General features: G+C 31.5%; 1 long non-coding RNA gene across 1 annotated transcript; it reads right to left on the minus strand.

Annotated features, from left to right (window-relative positions):
• Positions 1–3,977: 3,977 nt before the first annotated feature.
• On the minus strand, positions 3,978–4,629 carry LOC140919244 (uncharacterized). The gene is made up of 2 exons (XR_012161824.1): positions 4,438–4,629; positions 3,978–4,346 (listed from the first exon to the last, which is right to left on the minus strand). It is a non-coding gene; the product is annotated as an uncharacterized lncRNA (long non-coding RNA).
• Positions 4,630–9,994: the final 5,365 nt, after the last annotated feature.

A 9,994-nucleotide genomic window follows, 5' to 3' on the forward strand; every position in this document is an offset into this window, starting at 1 on the left:
CAACACAATTTACCAAATGAAATGCATGAGCATACACAGACTCCATTCACAACAATCGTTAAGCAAATGCAGATATTAAAAGATTCCCCATTTTTAATACCCATTTAACTTAAACGACCTTCAAACAACATTAATTAAATAAGTCATTAAGAGATTCCCCGTTCTTAATACCGATTTAACTTAATGATTTTCAAAACAAAACGTTAAGCAAACAGTCATATTAAGAGATTCCCCATTCTTAATACTCATTTACCGAAACGACTTTCAAACAACATTAATTAAATAAGTCATTAAGAGATTCCCCGTTCTTAATACCGATTTAACTTAATGATTTTCAAAACAAAACGTTAAGCAAACAGTCATATTAAGAGATTCCCCATTCTTAATATACTTTTGACTTAAACGATTTTCTCGCAAAACATGCAGTAAACGAGTCATTAAGAGATTCCCCATTCTTAATACTCATTTACCGAAACGATTTTCAAAAACGATAGTTAAGTAACCGAGACATTAAGAGATTCCCCATTCTCAACGCCCAGTTAACTTAAACATTTTCCTCAAATACACATTAAGTAAACCGAGGTATTAAAAGATTCCCCATTTTTAATACTCGTTTAACTCTAATGGTTTTCAAATTCCACAGAAACAAATTCAAACATACTTTCACATTCAAACCATAATTCACAACAACCACACCAATTAACAAACATCAAGTTTCATTTACCCATAATCATACACAATGACATTCAAATTCATTTACCACGAAACATTCATCACTATAAACAAAACCTAACTCTAAGGTTTTTACCCATAACGCACTAGTTTCGTTTTTCCCCAAATCGATACATTTAACCCTAACAAATTCCTTCCCACACAACCACAGATAAGTCCCTAATGCAAACTAAAAGTTTGGAAGGAGCCCTTACCTCAACGTTAGCTTTAACGCGCGTTTCCGGTACCGCGAGTAATTCCGGTAAAATCTCCGCTCGCAACGCCGCTTCCAAATTAGTTCACTAGCACCGTAGCGTGGTGGTGAGCAACTTTCCCTTCTATCTCTTCGAGAAATGAGGTTTGGATCTAGGAGAAACGGAGGGGTTTGTGTTTGGATCTCAAAACCGTTTTTCTTCGTTTTCGAATCAAAGAGGAAGAGTGGAGTTACGAAAACCTTGATCTAACCCTCACCCAACCTTGGGTCACTAGTTTTGAAGGAAAGGAAGCAACGAAAACGAAAAATGGAGGAGGATGGAAATTTGGTTTTTTCTTGCGTGACTGAGGAAGGAGATGGAAAATTCTATTTTCTCTCCTTTCAATTTCTTTCCTTTGTTTTTCCTTTCTTCCTTTTTCCTTCCTTCCTTTATATACTATTTTCTTTTCCTTTTCCTTCCTTCTAGTTTTCCTTTCTTTTTCCCTCCAAACAAACATATATAAATATAATAAATATAACTTAACAAATATCTCAAAATCTAGATATTTATTAAATTACCGTTTCACCCGAAACGCCTTAAATTCTCCGTAAAGGATTTTCCGCAGTTAAATTCAATTTATTTATCGACGAGAAATTCTAATTGGCATCGAAATATCTTTTTGATTATAAAACTCCAAAATATTATTAACTTTGGCTTAAAAGCCTCCGAGCCAAAATCCAAAATATACCAAAAATACATAAAAGGGTACTTTAAAATTATGGGTCTTACATTACTCCCCCCCTAAAATTAGTTTCGTCCATTAAAACCTAAAAATGTCTAAAAGTATGAATTTGAATCTCCGCTTGAAAAATTAGATTTAGAGTGGAAGATGATCAAGAAAAAGGACTAATAAATCAAACCAAATATAATTTAAATGATCGATTCAAAAAAATAAAAACAGAAAGGGTTAATCTGGATGAAACTGTCATGACCACATTAAGTTTTACTTTTTAGGTTAGAATAACTTTTTTGAATTTTTATTTTTAATAAAAATTAATTTAAAAAATATATTTAATTTTTATTTTGTCACACCAACACTATTATACATATATTAATATTTTAACAGTTACATGATATATTTTTTAATGGAAGTTATAAAAAATAACATTTATGTAAGTAGATTATCACTTAAAAGTTAGTGTGGATAATAAAATATAAATTAAATGACTAAATCAAAAATAAATAAATAAATGAAACTAATTGAGAAAAATTTAAAAGAGTAAGTTTATTTTATCGTGTCAATAATTATTTTTATTGACTACATATGATAATTATCTTTTCCAAAAGTCTAGAATTATGTTTATTATTAAAGAAGTTATCAAGCAACCTCGTAGTTGTCAAACTTTAATCACTTTTCTTACCTTAATAATAACCCTTCAATGGCTTAATAGATGTTGATAGCTCAGTATTCTCGAAAGCCAATTAAATGATATATTATTTATTAAATCTATTTTTGATTTTCACGCCTATTTATTGTGCCGAAATTCATATGTTTCACAACAATTAAACTCTTAGAAATTGTAGCAATCATGAAAATCAACGCTTTTAATTTGTGTTTCCTTTGTGCATTGTTCTTTTATCTATTGTGGTAGCTGAGACATCCAAAGATGGTAAACAATATACAAATAGTTATCATGTATGTACACATAATTACTTTTTTACTAAATAATTAATTTAATAAATAATGTAATTTAATTTATTTGCCGGTTATGCAAAAGACTCAAAGAAAAATGATTTTGTAGATAAGCTTGATGGTACCCGAAGACCCAAGGAAATAGAACCTTTTGAGCCAAATAAGCCCAATGAGGGAAATAAAACAAGGGAAGAAAGGTTGAGGGAAAAGGAAGCCAAACGGAAGGAAAAGGAAATGAGAGAAAAAAATCATGGGAAAGAGAAAGGGAGAGGGCAAGGGCAAGGATTAGAGAAAAGCCTAGCGAGGGGAATAGATATAGAACCTTTTGAGCCAATTAAGCCCAGCGAGGGAAATAAAACAACGAAAGAAAGGAGGAAGGAAAAGGAAATGAAAGAAAAAAATAAAGGGAAAGGGCATGGGTCAGGGAAAAGGCCAAGGCCGGAGACTCACTCACTACGCGAAAAAACGGCTTTTACAGCGCTTTTTTTAAGCCATTTACAGCGCTTTTTCAAAAAAATAAGCGCTGTGGAAACGGGCGCTGTAAATGATACAACAGCGCTTTTATAAAAGCGCTATAAAACATGTAAATACAACGCGCGCTTGTTATGCACATTTTACAGCGCTTCTTCACAAAAAGCGCTGTAATATGCACCCCGTCATATGAGTTATGGGTGTGCATATTACAGCGCTTTCTCACAAAAGCGCTGTAATATGCCCACCCATAATTTCATATATGGGCGTACATATTACAGCGCTTTCTCGAAAAAGCGCTGTAAAATGCCTACCCATAATTTCATATATGGGTGTGCATATTACAGCGCTTTCTCGAAAAAGCGCTGTAAAATGCCTACCCATAATTTCATATTATGGGTCTGCATTTTACAGCGCTTTCTCAAAAAAGCGCTGTAATATGCCCACCCATAATTTCATATTATGGGTCTGCATTTTACAGCGCTTTCTCAAAAAAGCGCTGTAATATGCCCACCCATAATTTCATATTATGGGTCTGCATTTTACAGCGCTTTTCTTGTACATATTACAGCGCTTTCTCACGGAAGCGCTGTTGAAGGTGCACCATTAAAGCGCTTTAGAACAACATTTTACAGCGCTTTTTAAAAAAAGCGCTGTAAAATGTGTTATTTTTTTTTTTTTAAACGCTGTAAATTAATTATTTGAAATGAAAAATGCTTTTTAGCTTTTTATGGCACTTTTTTTAAAAAGCGCTGTCTTTTATCATTGTACCCAAAATTATTTTTGATCCAAAATCACTTCACAATCAGTAGAACAGAACATATTACAGACAATCAGTAGAACAGAACATATTACAGACAATCAGTAGAACAGAACATATTATAGACAATCAGTTCACACAATCAATAGAACATAAATCAGAACTCTGTAACTTTTTTAACATATATGTAACTCTGTAATTTACAACCTAAGTAACTACATTCAGATACATATATACAACCTAATTTACAACCTAATTACCTACATTCAGATCCATTATATAATAACTAACAGATCCATTATATGCATATATTGTGTCCTATGATCATTTACATATAATAACTAACAGAATATACATTATATGCACTAGCTACCATATAATATTCAGATCCCTTGCCCAGCACAAGCTATTTCCCAGAAAATCAAATAATTTTCATGTCAAGCACGTACTGACACCATTCTTCCTTTAATTCCATCAGATCTTCCTCAGAATATGATGGACTGGAATTGGCAAAGTACTGCAATATAAAAATTGAACATATTATATTAAGTTAGTATCAAATATATAGATAATTTATATATGAAAATCATATAATGCAAATACCGTACCGTTTCTGGGATAATAGTTTTATTCTTCTCAACAATCTCCTTCATGAATCTCAATATGTAGTACCCACAGTCAATGTTATTTGTTTGACGAGGGCACTTTATTGAGATCCATGTAATGTTATTCGACTTCTGCTTCGACACTTTAGCACCTCTTTGAGCTCGATAAACTTTTAAGGCACTATCGAATGAATAAATGTGATTATTAGAGCATGAATATTTATATATATATATATATATAAATATTCATGCTCTAATAATCACATTTATTCATTCGATAGTGCCTTAAAAGTTTATCGAGCTCAAAGAGGTGCTAAAGTGTCGAAGCAGAAGTCTAATAACATTACATGGATCTCAATAAAGTGCCCTCGTCAAACAAATAACATCGACTGTGGGTACTACATATTGAGATTCATGAAGGAGATTGTTGAGAAGAATAAAACTATTATCCCAGAAACGGTACGGTATTTGCATTATATGATTTTCATATATAAATTATCTATATATTTGATACTAACTTAATATAATATGTTCAATTTTTATATTGCAGTACTTTGACAATTCCAGTCCATCATATTCTGAGGAAGATCTGATGGAATTAAAGGAAGAATGGTGTCAGTACGTGCTTGACATGAAAATTATTTGATTTTCTGGGAAATAGCTTGCTGCTGGGCAAGGGATCTGAATATTATATGGTAGCTAGTGCATATAATGTATATTCTGTTAGTTATTATATGTAAATGATCATAGGACACAATATATGAACATGCATATGGATCTGAATGTAGTTTAGGTTGTAAATTAGGTTATATATATATACGTATCTGAATGTAGGTAATTAGGTTGTAAATTAGGTTGTATATATGTATCTGAATGTAGTTACTTAGGTTGTAAATTACAGAGTTACATATATGTTAAAAAAGTTACAGAGTTCTGATTTATGTTCTACTGATTGTGTGAACTGATTGTCTATAATATGTTCTGTTCTACTGATTGTGAAGTGATTTTGGATCAAAAATAATTTTGGGTACAAAGATAAAAGACAGCGCTTTTTAAAAAAAGTGCCATAAAAAGCTAAAAAGCACCTTTCATTTCAAATAATTAATTTATTTGTTTGTCCATTTACAATACGAAACGATGGATTAATCCAAATTCCCTCATCATGATCATCTCTAAGATATAAACCATCATCAGTTGAATCAATTTCATGTGGTTGTTGTGATGTTGCAAATAAAAGATCATTACCAACATCTTCATCATTATTGTTATCATCACTTATTTTATTGGTCGATAGGACAACAGACCATTTATCATTAGAAGGATCAGTGACATAAAACACTTGTTGAGCTTGCGACGCTAAAATAAAAGGCTCGTCTTTGTATCCCACCCTATTAAAATCGACAAGCAAGAATCCTGACTCATCAATCCGAACGCCATTATTATTATCGACCCACTTGCAACCAAATATGGGAACACGAAACATTGTGTAGTCTAACTCCCATATGCGCTCGATAACCCCAAAATATGATAGATTTGCATATATTGGGTTTTTGTCTTTTGCACTTGAGACATGCATCGCTTCAGCTACGAGAGTGACTCCACTATTTTGCATAGTGGTCTGATCATCTTGTTCTTTGGTATAAAATGTGTAGCCGTTAATAACATAACCAGTGTAAGAAAAGACATGTAAGCTCGGACCATTTGCTAGCCACCTCAATCTATTTGAAATTGATCCGGGGTCTATATCAAATTTTGACATTATGTGATTTTTTAACCATGTTACAAAACTTCGATTGTGCTCTCGAGTTATCCAATTTTGATTCCTATTCATGTTCAAACGAGATAACTGATCAATGTGTATTGTAACATACGGTTGAACCTCATCATCATTGTGCAGAACATACAATTGTGCCTGCTCCCATTCTGTCCTTGATATAGTCAGTAGTCTCCTTCCAGTTATCCCTTCTCCTGATAGTCTTCCCGAATGACGAGACATGGGAAGCCCTATGGATTCAACATTGGACAGATATTCAGTACAAAATTCAGCAGCCTCTTCAACAATGTATCGTTCAGCAATACAACCTTCTGGTCGACTTCTACTTTTTACGTACCCTTTTAATATTTTCATATATCGTTCTATCGGATACATCCATCTCATATAAGCTGGCCCACAAAGTTGTGTCTCCTTAACCAGATGAACAGTAAGGTGAACCATTATATCAAAAAACGATGGTGGGAAGTACTTCATTAAAAACTAGATGCATAATTTATATCTCATGCTTCTGCATTATTAGTTGTAAAAATAATATATAAAATAAAGCATACACTATAATCATTGCATGATTGGGTGAATAATAATAATAATAATAATAATAATAATAATAATAATAATAATAATAATAATAATAATAAGATCGATGTTGTATACCTTTTAAAAAAATAATGATGTTTTTCATACCACATATAATTGTTTAGGTAAACTTTCATATGTGATCATTTCTTATTTTCATAATAGAATCGCCTCTTTAATCTCATTTAGTTCCTTAATTTATAATTTATATACAAGTAATTAATTATTTTTTATCAACAAATGTTAAGGTGAAAATCCATCTTGAATTATCATTAATAATTTTAATTTTTTACAATAATTTTTATTAAAAATAATGCAATTCATGATCATCTAATTCTTTCAATAAATATTAGATTTACCATACCCATAGGACAAGCAATTTTTTAAAACTGAATCTCATAAATGATCAAAGAGTAGAAATATGCCAAAACAAAATATCGTATTGCACGAAATAAAATTATTCACCTAAGAACTAAACCATTTGAATTTATAAAGGTCAAAGATTAAATCATTTGAATTTGTTAAAGAAAATAACGTTACTCAACCAAATAAACGAAACAAACGATCTAAGGGCTGAAATGTCCCACAAACTTTTATAAAGTTTCTTAATGTTAGTATGTTGTTATAATTTTTTTTTTTATCTCTATACTACTTTTACCTTGTATTTTATATTGGTTTTTTTTTTTTGGTGAATTTTATATGGTATTGGTTGTTCTTTGATGGAGGAAGGGTGTTGGATACAGGAAGTAAGAGTAGTTAAAATAGTTAATAGAACATCCCGTTTTTTCGAGACATTAACTAACGAAATTCTAATCATAAAAAATCCAAATTCATTTTTATTTATTTATGATTATCTTAAATATTCATTTACCTTAAAATCAATTAATAATATTTTTAGTTATATTTTCAAAAATAATGAATCAAGGTATTTACAATCACTAAAAGTAAATTTAATGTTTTAAACAAAAGAAACTTCTAGAGTCAAAACTAAGAATGTTTTACTACCCAAGCATAATCTTAGATGGTCATAACTTTGGACTTGTGAAAAACACACCCAACAAGTCTAACACCGGCACAAAAGTATCTTAAAGCCTCCAACTGGATGCTATTGTACTTCTTCGCATTTCTCCTATTAGGTTGATCGTAACATTATTCGCTCAAGTAACACTATATGTGACGTCCTGTCAAATGTAAGGGTCATCTCCAAATAACAAACACATAACAACTATGCATACATATATAGTTGTTATAGTAAAAATATAAATAAATCATATACTTAATAACGTTAATTCACCCAAACGACCAACATGAGGTACAATATACCAGTAATCTTTATAAAACACTAATCACACATTATTCAATGCAGACCTTATTACTTAATCTATATGTCAATGTAATGATTCCGGAATATCGCCTCTCCCGCAAGGGTTTCGTTGGTCCTTCCAAACAACACCACTAACTCAAAATCCCCGTAAGGATATGTGGGCTCCAACCAATTATGGACGCACCACCACACAACTATGAATGAATGCATGAATGTGGACACTTTAATAAATCATTAATATAATGCGAGACTAACTTATTAACGAAATATCACATAACATTTATTCTTCACACTTTGAATATCTTCAACACAACCATTATAACAACATATCACATAACATTTATTTTTCACACTTTGAATATGTTCAACATAACCACTATAATAACATATCACACCATATTTATTTTCCACAATTTGATAAAAAGCATTTCAACATAGTATATATTTAATCTCACAAATTTCAGAATAAACACAATCATACATAGATATAATTGGAGTGATGCCTTTACCGATATGAATTTTGTTATTAAAATCCTCACGCAGCGGTCTTTGCTCCAAATATGCTACAGTTGAGGGATGAATCACTAACTCATTTAGTTCTTGAATTTCTTCCTTTTTTTCTCTTCTAAACTTCGCAGAGTGTTTTTGAATGGAAGGCGTCAATGTTATTTTAATCATTTTTATCGTTAGAATTGGGAACATGGTATTAAACGGGGAAGGTAGTATTTCAGTCTAATTAAGCCATGAAATTTGTTTTTAGCAGTTCTCTTTTATTATTATTGTTACTATTATTATTATTGTTATTATTATTAATATTATTACAAAAAATTAAAACAACCCAATACAGTAGTAACTATCATCAACAATTTCTAGAATAATTATCTCAACTCCTAACAAGCGAATAAGGTAAAATTTTAAAAATAAAATAAAATAGTTACATTTAACATGGATGTGCCTCGTGATCTCACAGGTAACAGAATCCTGTGGGATTTGTTACAGTAAAATATGTTGAAACGTTTGTCGAAGATGCTGCAAATCTTGAGTAAGAAGATATGAAATTGATGATGATGAATGTTGCACAAATAACTTTACGAAGACTTGAAACCTAAATCCTTTTGTATCGTAAAATGTTTTGTGGATTTTAACGGATATCAAAATTTAACAAAAGATAGTCGGATTCGATGTCAGTAGAGGGTTGGTGGTTTCGTTATAATATAAAAATTGAAAGGGGTGAAGAAAGTGTTGAGGGGTTGGAATAATTAGCACATTTATAATTTTGATCGAAAAAATCTAGATGTTCAAAGTAGGGTTACATAAGTTGGATCAGAATGAGGAATTAGTTAGTTTGAGCGAAGAAGAGGTGGAGGAGAGAAGGTTTTTATCTGCTGCGTTCTTTTTTTTTAATCCAAAAAATAATGCAACATCCAATAGCATAAATTGAAGGTTTGTTGGTAACAAGAAGGTGACATGGATGTGTGGTGCAATTATGAATCACTTAAAATCGTGTAGGTCTATTTCTGTAGTTGTGGAATGTCTCTAATTTAAGACCTTTAGTCGGATGGGAGCATTAGATCTTGATTATCAAGGTTAAATTGTGGGTCAATGTGAGGGAAATGAAGTATATTCTTCTGTAGTTTGAACTTGCTTATGGTTTAAGGTTAATTTTCAAAAGAGTCTTCTTTTGGAGATCCATGTGAATGATTCTTAGTTGAGGAGGCTGTAAAGGTATTACATCGTAAAGCAGCTGGCACACCTTTCAAGTTTAAAATAATTGGTTATGCTTATGGGTGATAATCCTAAGATATTATTGTTTTGGAAACCCCTGATTAAACGAGTTCCTGGTAGGTTATCAAGGGTGGCGCGTTATTCTCATTAATTTAGGGAGT

This window comes from Cicer arietinum, chromosome 2 (assembly GCF_000331145.2).
Source record: "Cicer arietinum cultivar CDC Frontier isolate Library 1 chromosome 2, Cicar.CDCFrontier_v2.0, whole genome shotgun sequence".
Lineage (NCBI taxonomy): Eukaryota > Viridiplantae > Streptophyta > Magnoliopsida > Fabales > Fabaceae > Cicer > Cicer arietinum.